This window comes from Peromyscus maniculatus, chromosome 19, assembly GCF_049852395.1.
Source record: "Peromyscus maniculatus bairdii isolate BWxNUB_F1_BW_parent chromosome 19, HU_Pman_BW_mat_3.1, whole genome shotgun sequence".
NCBI lineage: Eukaryota > Metazoa > Chordata > Mammalia > Rodentia > Cricetidae > Peromyscus > Peromyscus maniculatus.
Genome location: NC_134870.1, coordinates 53,711,248 through 53,724,799, shown reverse-complemented (window position 1 = coordinate 53,724,799; position 13,552 = coordinate 53,711,248).

The following is a 13,552-nucleotide window of genomic DNA, read 5'->3' as shown; positions in this document are numbered from 1 at the left end:
TGTCTGGTCTGGTAGACACAGGTACGGATGTTACCATCATTGCACCAGAATTTTGGCATCCAACTTGGCCTCTTCAGGAGGTAAACGTTCAACTGTTCGGAATTGGGACATTATCTCAAGTGAAACAGAGTGCAAGATGGCTTGAATGTATAGGTCCAGAAGGACAGAGAAGAAAATTAAAACCATATGTGGCTAACATAGCTATGAACCTGTGGGGTCAAGACCTGTTGCAACAATGGAATACTCAGATTAACATCCCTCCAACCTCAGAAATAAATCATAAACTAGCACATGTTTCTGAGAGAAATATTAGAAGATATTATTCTAATGAGTGGTCACCAGCCATCCATATTATACAAGAACAGGGCACAACAACTGATGATCTCCCAAAGACACCAACAGCTCTACCTTTAAAATGGTTAACAGACAATCCTGTATGGGTTCAGCAATGGCCTTTAACAACAAAGAAACTCCAGGCTTTAGAAGAGCTGGTAGAAGAACAGTTAAATGCTCAGCATATTGAAGAATCAACCAGCCCTTGGAATTCTCCTTTATTTGTTATTAAAAAGAAATCTGGTAAATGGAGAATGGTAACAGACCTTAGAGCAATTAACATAGTAATTCAGCCAATGGGCTCCCTACAATCTGGAATTCCTTTGCCTACTCTGTTACCAAAATGATGGCCTCTCATAGTTATTGATTTAAAAGACTGTTTCTTTTCAATACCCTTACAAGAAAAAGACAGAGAAAGATTTGCCTTCACGGTGCCTACTTACAATAATTCTCAACCAGTTAAAAGATTTCAATGGAGTGTCCTCCCACAGGGAATGTTAAATAGCCCAACTCTGTGCCAATATTTTGTACAACAGCCATTGTAAGTGATTTTTTTTTCTTTTAATGGGTTTTGGGTCTGGGATAATTTTCATTGTTTAGGGGGGTTGGTTACAAGTTGTTGTCAAGGGTTAGGAAAAGGGCTAAGCAAAGGAGGTTAGATTTAAGGTTCTTGTTAAAAAAGAAAAAGACAATTACTAGTTTTAAATACTTTACATTGGATTGGATTGTACAAATTATATATATTGAAACTGATATTGTTAGAAAATGCTATATGTATATTTCTAATTGTACTTATACCATTATACCATTCATTTAACAATGTAATGCAATTTTCTTATCCTTGAATGTTATTATTACCAACTATTAGGATATAAAGAAATGAAAGTCAGTAGTTAGACATTATAATAGAACCTGTAGTATTATTAGTGTGTTTTAAAAATTGAGCAGATATATTTGATATAGACAGGTCATCTTCAAACCCTTCATAGATCATTCAGAATCTAGAATCTTAAGATAGGTGTGGTGGTTTGAATGAGAAATCTCTCCCATAGTCTCAGGCATCTGAATACTTGGGTCCACAGATATTGTTACTGTTAGGTGAGGTTTAAGAGGTATGGTTGGCCTTTCTGAAAGAAGTGTGTCACTAGGGATGAACTTTGAGAGTGGAAATCCTCACTCCACTGTTAGCTTGTCCTCTCTACTTTGTACAGAATAAACTAAGAATAGTATATGAAAAGAAAGGAAAAGATACCCACACCACAACATCAAAAATAACAGGAATCAATAAATACTGTTCATTAACAAGTCTCTCAATATTGAGGTCTCACAGACTAACAAACTATATTACCAAATAGAATCCATCTTTTTTTCTGCATCCAGGAGACACACCTCACCATCAAAGATAGACATCACTTCTAGGTAAAAGGATAGACAAAGGTATTCTAAGCAAGTAGAATCAAGAAGCACATAAGAATGGCCATCTTAATATCCAAAAATATGCATAAAACCAAAACCAATCAGAGGGCATAGGGAGGAGCATTGCCTTCTCATTAAAGGAAAAGATTCACTGAAAGAATGTTGGAATTCTAAACAGTTATGCACTAGACACAAAAGAACCCAAGTTCATAAAAGAAACATTGTTACAGCTAAAACAGCATATTAACACTAACAGAGTGATAATTGGTGACTTCACTACCTCCCAACTTTGTCAGCTCCCTCCATCCTCTGTGGCTTCACCATTTGTTCTCTCTTCACTTATTCTGGTTTTATTTACCATCCTCACCATTCAGGGTCTTGTGTGGCTTTTACTGGGTTGGTGACACCCTCACTTCAACTCCATCTTCCTTCCTTTGTCCTAGTTACCATGCTCTGGAGATCTGGAGTGGGCAGCTTCTAGGTTACATCTTTGGTGATATATTGTGTACCTTAATAAATTTGCCTGAGGATCAGAGAACAGAACAAGCCACTAGATCAAACATAGAAGTCAGGCAGTGGTGGCACACATCTTTAATCCCAATACTTGGGAATCACATGCCTTTAATTCCAGCACTAGGAAAATTGAGAGAAGAAATGATATGAGTGGGCAGAGAAAGGTATATAAGGCATGAGGCGACAGGAACTAAAGTCTTTTGGCTGGAGACACACAAGTAGTCAGGCTCTTTTTGGCTGAGGCCTTTCAGGTGAGGACTCAGAGGATTTCAGTCTGAGGATTCATGGAAGCAGGATTGGCTCAGGAGTTGGTGAGGCGATGTTGGCGATGGTTTGCTCTGCTTCTCTGATTTTTCAGCTTTCCTCCCAATATCTGGTTCTGGGTTTTTATTAAAAGACTGTTTAGGAATTCGTGTTACATACATCTATTTCCAAGCACATCCATTCCTTCTTATTTCTCTTCTTTATTTGCTGGTTGTTTGCAAACAGGCGGCAGCTCATGCTCTTTGGTCCTTATTACATAGATGTCCAAGCCTGGTAAATATGATTCGTCTTCCTAAAAATTATTGCAAAATTGCTGTGGCCTCTCCATGGCTCTAGCTTGGGTGACTTGGCTTGCTAAGTTTAGAACTTCAACAAGTGTGGAGATGTTGGAATGTTGCAGGGCCAGAACCTAATTACAACTCATCTCGGGCTTCCTATCCTTCCTTATCTACCTTTTTTTTTTTTTTTTTTGGTTTTTTTGAGACACAGGGTTTCTCTGTGTAGCTTTGTGCCTGTCCTGGAACTCACTTGGTAGCCCAGGCTGGCCTCAAACTCACAGAGATCCACCTGACTCTGCCTCCCGAGTGTTGGGATTAAACCTTATCTACCTTAATAGCCATCCCTTGGCCACTTCTGTGTCGGTCCTAATATTCTATGACTAACAGCTAAAACAAAGCTTTGGACAAAAAGCCTCCTTCCCACTATCCAAAAGACTAATAATACCATCAGAGAACATATGAGTCTCCAGAACAGTCTTCTCCACGTTGCTCCAACCCACCTACTGAGTGTTTCCACCAATGTATTTTCAAAATGCCTTTATTTATGATTTGCTTTTTCATATTATTATAAAAACCTCATCAAATTGTTACCATATTGGAACATGGATTTGGTGGTAACAATATGTTTCCAAGTCATAGTTGTTCATATTTAACTCTAGAATAAACCCTCTCTTACCCTTTGAGATGACAGTCTTCCTTACATGACTGTGATTGCCTGATGACTGATTAATTGCCCACACTGTTGAACTTGTTCTCCAACTCTATTGATATCAAGTCACCTAAAGCTCCCACCCTGAATCATATGGTCTGGTCCGCCCTACCCTCATCTCTCAACTGTGCCCAGCACCACCCTATAATCTGGTGCACCCAGATCCTATTTTAAACAAAACACACCCATATGGTGTACCATAACTTATATCTGAGAAGCCAGAAGCTAAAAGCTGACCCATTTGAGGAACTAGGACAGATTCTTTACTACATAATCCCATATTCTCTGATCCCACCACATTGTTTGGAGCTCAGTTTGGTTTCAAAAATGTCAATAGCTCCTTCTTCTTCATGTTTGTGTTACCGGATCATTAGGGGTTTTATTATTATTATTATTATTATTATTATTATTATTATTCCACTTTTCTCATTTCTGCGAATTACCCAGATAACCCCGTTTCTTTTCCAAGACTCCCATTTCATAGCACACTTTAGTACTTCCAATTTCTTCCTCGTACTGGAACTGTAGCTTCTGAGAACTCCCAGTTCAGTTTTAAAGGCTACTACCTATCTGCCCATGTGTTTCTGACTCTCTGGCACTCCTGGACATGCAAAACCTGCCTGTCGTCTGCCACAGATATTCCTGTCCCTACTGTCTACTCCTTTCTCATACTTTCTCCTTTTTCACACAAGTCCTCTCTTGTACCACTGCTTAAGCTCTGGTCTGTTTCATTTTCCATTATCTGTTTTGAAAGAGAACTTGCAACATTGTGGAGAGAAAAACTGAAGGATGATTTCCATATTCAAAAACATTGTTCAAACTAACAAAAACCTACTAAGTAACAACATCACTAATAACAAAAAAAAAAACTAAATGGGCATTACTTTACAAATCTGAAAATTTACAAGATATCTCAGCTGTAATACATTTAGGTACAAGGGATTTTGTAGTGAAGAATTATATTTTATTATATTTATTGGATTATTGCATACATTATTTAATATTAAAATATTACATTAATTATATCAAGACAAATTAATGACCAAATTTTTCTCTAAGATAACTTTTACAGTCATCAGTATCAAGTAGAAGACATTTAAAAAAATAAATTTATTTATTGAATCATCAAAGAATTTCTATTTATTTAGTGATTTTAGTTTACCCAAAAACAAAAACTATCTTACAAATTACCAGGGAAATTAATACATACATACATAATGTATACATTTTATAGCCAATGCATTATATATACATTTATTGCATCATTTATATATAGTATATATGACTATAAAATATTTGTCCTTACATTTTCAAGCTATAAATCTCTTTTAAATTAAAAATAATGTGACTGACATTTTAAAAATAAACTACTAATGATTGTCCTATGACAATAAGTGGTATTTTTTATATTAGTGTGTTTAAACTTTTCTTTTACTGAAATGTGTAAGTACTGAGCATGTAAACAAAGTTTCTAGATAGTTTATTTCATAATTAACTGAGCAAAATTTTCTTAACTCTTAAATACATGATATAACTATTATTGTTTTACTATATTGCTATATTGTTCTTATTTATCATTTGGTAGTTACTTTAACCAGAAATACCTCACTTTTGACTTGAATTACATGTTTCTCATTTTTGTTAGTTTTCAGAGAATTTCATACAATGTATTTTGTTCATATTCTCCTCTCCTCCTACTCCTCCCAGAACCACGCCCCCCACATCCCAGCGTCGCCTTTTGTCATAGCATTCAAGTCCAATTTGTGCTTCCCATATACTTTTGAATGGCCTTTCCTGGATGGTGGTCGACCCAACAGGGACAACACTCTGAAGGAAAACTGACTCCCTCTGCCAGTAGCTTTCAATGGCCAACTTCTCACTCAAGAGTGGAGCTTGCTGCCTGCCTCCCCTCTCCATGCTGAAATTTTGTCTGGCTTGGACTTGCTCATGTCTTGTGTGTGCTGTCTCAACTGCTGGGAATTCACATGTACAAATGCCCTCTTCCACCTCTGCCTCTTAAATCTTCTGGCCCTCTTCTGGGATGATCTGTGAGCCTTGGGAAAATGGGGTATGATAAATGGTTTGGGGGCTGGTCACTTCACAATCTCATTCCCTTCTTATGGACCAGTTGTAGTTCTCTGTGTTAATTGCCATATATGCCATATACTGCAAATGAAGGTTGACAATACACTAATCTGTGGGTATAATGATGTCATTAGGAATTGGTTTAATACTATGTCCATTTTTCAGAATATTAGTATTGGGTTCTTTCCTAGGGCCTATGACCTGTCTATCCACAGGCCATAAAGGAACCAAGAACGGGTTTTAATTTGTGGAGTGGCCTTAAATGAGATCAGAAAGTGACTGGTTATATCCACAATGTTCACGCCACTATTGGACTACTGAGTATGACTTGCCAGGCCATTTATTACTGGAGCCAGGAGGGTTCATAGCTGGGTAACACTGGTGATTCTTTATTCTCCTCTGATAATTTTTGACACCTTCCATCAGTTTGAATACTAGCCAGTGGGGCAGAAGCTTACAGTTGAGTACCAGAATGTTTTATCCTTGTCCCATGATTCAGGTGTGTGTTGTCTTCTTCGGCAATAGGGTCTTACCATCCAGTTCTGTATGGCAGCCAAGAGAATTGGCAATAAACTGTAATATTTGGCTTCTATGGTTCCTCTCTTGCCAACAACTCAAAAAGGGGTGTCCTGTTTAGGATTACTGTTGCTGTGATGAAACAGCTTGACCAAAACAACGTAGGAAGGAAAGGGTTTAGCCACATCACTGTTCATCGTTAAAGGAAGTCAGGACAGAAATAGGGCAGGAACCTGGAGGCAGGAGCTGATGCAGAGGCCAAAGAGGAATACTGCTTTCTGGCTTTCTCCTTCTGGCTTGCTCAACCTACTTTCTTACAGAAACCAGGACCACCAGCCCAGGGATGGCACTACCCATGATGGGCTTGGCCTTCTCCCATTAATCATTCATTTAAAAGTGCCCTACAAGCTTGCCTATAGTTCAGTCTTATGGAGACATTTTCTTAACTGAGGTCTCTTTCTCTCAGATGACTTTTGCTGAGTCAAGCTGACATAAAATTATCCAGCACAAGAAATAACCCAGTTCAGGTACTAGGCCTTGTATTTTTTTTTATCTTGTGGTGTCTAATGGGGACATTGTTACACCATTATTGGGGTAACTCTATTTAGATTAGTCTTATATATGTTTGTGAACATACTTTAGAAAGCGTCTACAGTAGGTTTTCCTATAATTATTTTGAAATGTCATTAATTATTAGATTATTTAGCTGTTCCTTCCACTATTCTCTCCTTCACCCTGACCACCTACCCCACCCCCATTCAACTCTTCCTATCCCATTATTCCTCTTTAGTCCTTTACACCATGGTGTTCTATCTCCATCTCCTTGACATCATTCCCCCAATCATGCCTTACTAGTTACCTGACCACTATGGGTTTTCAAAGTGGAACAGACGTACCAGAAGACCCAAAGCTAACACACAAGATGAGAAAAACCATGCTCTGTTTGCCTGAGTCTCACCTCACTCGAATGAGTGTTTACAGCTTCATCCATTTACCTGTGAATTTTGTGATTTCATTTCTCTTAACAGCTGTACACACACACACACACACACACACACACACACACACACACACACACACACGTCTATGAGAGAGATTATACATGTTACTCGTAATTTTAGGCAGATAAAAGATAGTATGATTCCTTATGGCTTTTGCAAATATCTTCAGTATCTTTTTTTTTTTTAAAGGTTTTTTTATTTATTATGTATACAGTGTTCTGTCTGCATGTATTCCTGCAGGCCAGAAGAGGGCGCCAGATCTCATTACAGATGGTTGTGAGCCATCTTGTGGTTGCTGGGAATTGAACTCAGGACCTCTGGAATAGCAGCCAGCTCTCTTAACCTCTGAGCCATCTCTCCAGCCCCCATCTTCAGTATCTTAACCCCACTTTCCCTATCCTGAATTGACATTCCCCTCCCTCATCCTTAGTTAACGCTCCCCACATTTTTCTTATTTTCCTCTTCATAGAAGTTGTATCCTGCTCTTCTTCTCTTTAGCATTCCTCCCCACCACACACACATATGGAAATCTGTTGCTTTCCTTATTTCTGTTGTTATCCTGGTTATATACTCACACCTAAAGATTTGGAACTAATAACCATAGAAGAGAGAATTTGTGGTGTTTGTCTTTCTGGGTCTGGGTTATGCTGCTCAGCATATTTTTTTTTTCTTTCAGCCATTTACTTGTGGATATTATGATTTAATTCATCATGTTTTCATTTTCTATTGCTCAGTTGAAAAACATTTAGGTTGTTTCCATTTCCTAGCTGCTGTGAGTAGAGTGGCCATGTGGAAAACTGTATGCTAATTCCTGTTATTTTGTCACTTTTTAATAAAGTTTGTTTATGTATTTTCCATGCCTCCTTAATTATGTTTAATCCCTCTCCCCTCCTTCTTTTTTTCAAGTCATGGTTTCTCTGTGTAACAGCCCTAGTCCTGGAACTAGCTCTGTAGACCAGGCTGGCCTTAAACTCACAGAGATCCACCTGCCTCTGCCTCTCAAGTGCTGGGATTAAAGGTAGTGTGCCACTACCACCCAGATGTTTAACTCTCTCTCAAGTCCTAAGTATTCCTTCTGCTATCCTCTGCTTACTGGTTATATATTCCTTGCATCTGTTCCATCATGGAAAGCTTTTCTTTTGATTGTGAATGATAGTTTTTTGAGAAAATAGTCTGGATTGGCGTCTGTCACCTTCCATAAAGTATAGAACATTGTCCTAAGCCCTTCTGACTTTCAAAGTCCCCATTGAAAGAACCAGCTGCTGTTCTGAGGGGTGTGACTTTGTCTTTCTGGCTGTTCCCAGTGTCCTTTCTTTGCTCTGTACATTTAGTGTTTTGCCTATTTCATCTATGTCTTGAGGCTTGTCTTTTCCAGTCCAGTCTATTGCGTGTTCTGTGTGCTTCTTATATCTTGATAGGCACCTCTTTCCTTAGTTTAGGGAAGTTTTTTCTCTGTTTTTTTTTTTTTAATATTGTCTCTGCCTTTAACCCAAGTTTCTTCTCATTCTTCCATATTTAACACTTTTTTTCATTGAGTGATCAGTTCTTCTCCTTGCCTTCAAGACCTGATGCTCTCTTGGTGAGGCTTTTCTCAGAGCTTATATTTGACTTTCTGGATTTTTCATTTAGAATTTTAAATTTGTCTTTTCTTCATAGATTCCATCTCTTCATTAAATTCAATTTTCTTATCTTGAATTGTCATTTTTTTCATTCCCCTTTTTATCTGTTCTTTCATGATCTTCATTCTAGAACTTATTCATATCCCCTTTGAGTTCCTTAAAAATATTTATCATTGCTCCTTTAAAGTCATTGTCTTGTACATGATTGAAGTTGCTTTTCTCTGGGAGGAATAATTTTTAGAGGAGACATATTGTCTTGGTTATTCCCGTCATTTGTGCTTTTGCTGTGGGACTGAGGCATCTGAAGCTAAGTTGTTGCTGGTGTTTCCCAGTATGGGTATCTGGTCTTTACTTTGTGTAGTGGGTATTTAAATCTGTTGTGTTTCTCCACCTTGTCAGGATGAATGTGACTTAGAGCCCAGCGTTGGGGAACTCAGTGTTGGTGTTCAAATAGGGTATCACATGTGGTCCTGGTTCAGCTAGTGAGACTTCTGATCCAGGAGCTTAATTTCTGTGGAGTTATAAGATTTTCATAGCAAATCTTCAGAACTCTAGGGGAGGTGGAAAGGTCTCATACTAGGGTGGTTGGGGTGGGTGGAGTTGTGATGGGAGTGTGGAAGTCTGTGTTTGGAGAGGAGGGGCATGTGGCATGGTGGGACCCACTATTCTCAGGCAAGCTGCTGTGAGTGATAGAGTTGATAGATGGATTTGGGGTTCTTTATCTGGAAAAGAGGAGTGAGCAGGTGTAGAACCCATGGTCCTTAAGCAGGAGGCAGGGGTGAGTGGAGTTGGTAGTGGGAATCTAAGATCCCTACCTAAAGAGGTTGGGCATGCAAGTGGGCAAGAAAACACATGGTCAGTTGGCAGACAGTGGAGGTGGGTGGAGTTTGCAGTGAGAGTCTGAGGTTCCTTCTTGGAAAGGAAGGATGACTGGGTGTCCAATATCACATGTTCAGAACTGCCCATCTAGGGTCTCTACCCAGAGATAAGGACTGGGTAGGCACATGCCATGTGATCCTCTGCAGGAGGCAAGGGTATGAGGAGTCCCATGGAAGTCTGGGACTCCTATTTGGAGAGGAGAGACCCATGGTCTCTTGTTATCTACAGTTTCCTTTCTTAGAGTTTAAGTGTCCCGGTCAACTATGCTATAGAAATGTTACACAAGCAAAAAAAAAAAAACTATTTAAATTACATGCTATTCTAAGTAGAATGATAAAACCTCACACCATTATGCTCCATCTCAACCAGGATATGAGTCAGACCTTTCTCTAGTATGTCCACACTATTCAGGACATGATCCCATTAGTCATTCTTGGTTGTCGGATGTGCTGTTGCATATCATATTACTCTTGTCCTAGTAATCATGCTCTAGCAATGTAGTACAGCATCATGATATCTATATCATTCACTTTATCTCATCTTAACCTATCTTCACACACCATCATGCATTAGGGTATAATGCAACACAATATAGTATCTTGTATAATAACATCCATTATAGTATATTTTACAATTGTTCCATTGTATTACCAGTTATTGTTGTTTATATATTATGCCTAATTCACAAAACTTTATCATAGGTATGCACACATAGGGAAAATATAGGATTTTGTAGAAGCAGGCTCTCACAGAGGTCCATAGAAAGGACCAGAAGTTAAGGGGAATACAGTATACAGAGGTAAAAATGAAGTAAAAACTCAGGAATCACACTTCTCCCAATTTCAGTCTCCAAGATTATCTGTTTACTGATAGAGTGAGTCAAAATACAAACCCAAGAAGAAATTAATTTGCTCACATTTTCAGAGAAAGAGGCCAGTTTGGCTAAAACACATGATGACTGTGAGCAGGAGATACTTGCGGGAAAGGGCATAGTAACAGAGGTATAGTTGTATTCTGCAAGTTCCAGAAGATTGAAAACTGAAGTCATAGCCAAGAAAGGAGAAATGGAGGCTAGAGAAGGTCTTAACGATGGGGCTTTAACCTAGTGGAGCTGGTGTCTTGACTGAAAGAACAGAAGCCAGGTGTATGTGCTTAGGGAATAAGCCATGTGAAGGCCAGCACAAAGCGTGTCTGTCTGGAAGCCCAGGAGAAAGGCTGCAGAAGGTCCACCAGCCAAACCAACGCTTTGGTGAGATCTCTCAAGAACTACGAGAAAAGAAATTTCTAATGTTTAAGCTCCTCGGTTTTTGGTATTTTGTCCCAGCAGCCTTAACTAAGACATTATTTCATGCTGGCTGACTTTTAGGTTGTAGGTATCCTTTCAGCTTTGAGAGCAGTAGATGTGATTTTTATCAATTACTGCTGACAGCTGTGTATGTGCCAATCAATATCCGGATGTGGGATGTGAACCAGAAGGAAAATTGTTATCATTTATTCACATCGTCTTATCTCATGATTGGAATGATTTGTTGACATGGACCAGATGGTCATTCTTTAGTGACATGGTCCTGAAGGGGACATTCCAAGGGATGAGAAAGAAAAGATAGGGGATAGAGAACATAAAAGCTGGAGTCCAGAGGTCTTGCACAAGTTATGTCTTATGCCTCACAAGCTTATTAAAAAGTACAGCATCTTATATACTATTTTCAGGAGGGGAGAGATGAGACCAAGTCAGCAGAGACTATCACACAATGGAACAAAGGCAGCAAGAAGCTAAACAATGTTTCACAAGAGGAACACAGGGTATATCAAGAATGTTACTGACCAAGCACACAGCAGTGCTGGGACTGATAACCACAGCCCCCGTGGTGGGAAGAATTGGGTTCTCATTACATTAGAAGAATTAAAATGTATCATTCCTTGGTTTGAACTGCTACCTTTTAAGCCTTTGTTTTTAATCTCAGCTAAAACAAGTGGCTATTCACACCTATCTCATAAGGTTGTTTTAAGTGAACTAATCCAGATCCAGAGGGCACAGGTTCAGGAGATACTAATTACTTAATATGTGTTAGTTTCCTTATGATAGTCTGCTGCTATAGATACTGTTCTGTCCCTGGATTATGCCCATCTATGATGCAATTTCCCTGATGTCCCTCCAAGTAGCTGACCCAGGAACACCTCATTCAATCATTATTCCAGTATAACCCTTTAATCAGCCATCCTGTTCTTTCTTGGGGTACCCCAAATCCAGTTGGGAAAATATGCAAGACTCTAAAGACTTTGTCTTTTGCTTTCATGTTTTCTGCATTTATTTTTACACGTCCTCCCACTATGTGGGCCCACAATAGTGGTCCTCTTATAGAATTCAAGGCTCCTGCTTTGAAGGAACATATGGCTGGATAAAAAAACTACCCTTGGCCTAAAATGGGCTGCTTTCCCGCTCCCCAGAATGTGTGGTTCAGTGTTCAGCATGAAGTAGTTTCCAAAACCCAAACCAACCCCATGCCTGATCCCTTGACCTCACTCCTCCTCACTCTTAATCTCCACCCATCCACCTCTGCTTTGTTTTTGTAAACACCCAGAGTGTCGTGAACTCAGCCCCACCCTTGAGAAATTAATCCTGACATTTGCCTTCTAACCACAGCCTGCATAAACAATTATTTATGTTCTCCACACCTACTAAGTTCATATTTTGTTTAAAACTTGATCTTTCAGAAGAAATTAGCAGGAGTTTCTAGAACAAGTGACTCTCTTCCAAACCTTGGTCCTCCCTAACACAGAGATATGCTTGTCAGAAGTCACAGGTGTGCTCATTCAACATTCACAAGATCACTTAGTGTTATATGGACTTTGAGAAAAATGTGCAACAAGGTACTAATTGTGCTGGAGCTTTGTTTAATGGCCATCAGTTCTTATATCCAGTTTGGATGATCTAATATATTCCCATCTATGTTGGTGCCAAACCTTCTTCTCAAGCTACAGTGTAACTCAATTCTTCTGTTGTCCAAGGCAGATTATGATGGGCTCTATGTCCTGATCTCTCCAAACAGCAGTCTCCACATTCACCTACCTACCTAATCACCTGTCTTCTGTGACAGAGGGAGTGGCTTCATCTGTGCCTTCACCCTATGTCTTCCCTTTATAGGCCTCTAGTTCATCACCCTCCACTGTGCATCTTCAAGATTCTCAGTAAATACAAGACTTTGCTGAATAAAGCCAAAGTTCCCTGATGCTCAAATATCCAAAATAATACTTTGTGAGTCTGTACTTCCACAGCATCCTGATCACCCCGATCTCATTAGCATTCCTTTTTTGTTAAAAAATGAAATAAAACAAAAACTCTGTTATTTAAAACATATATATATATATATATATATATATATATATATATATATACCTCATCTTGAAGCACAATGGCTTTAGATTGGTATTCATTATCTGTAAACTTTCATAACAAACAATAGAACTTACAACTGTTTGTCCTTAGTGGAACCACCACTTTTTGCCTGTGACTCAACTCTGCATAGTCTCCTCCAGGAATTGGTGTCATGACCTTAGGAAAAATTATATAAGTCTTCAAAGCTTCAACTGGTTAATTAGGGCAATAACTAACTTCTTCAAAGTGTTGTCATGAAAATTGCATTCCCCAACATGAACTACCATATCAATATCTGATTATGAGTCCAGCACTTGATATAGCACACACACACACACACACACACACACACACACACACACACTCATAAAAGAATTAGATACATAGTCATATTTTAGATATTGGTGTTTCAGTCAACAACATGCTGCACATAGAATGTAGTCCCAGAAGATTATAGTGAAGTTGAAAAAAAATCCCCATTACCTAGTTGTTTTTAGCCATTGTAACTACTTTACCCAATGGGGTACATATTAGTTGTGTTTCATAGTGGTGAGACTATTTGT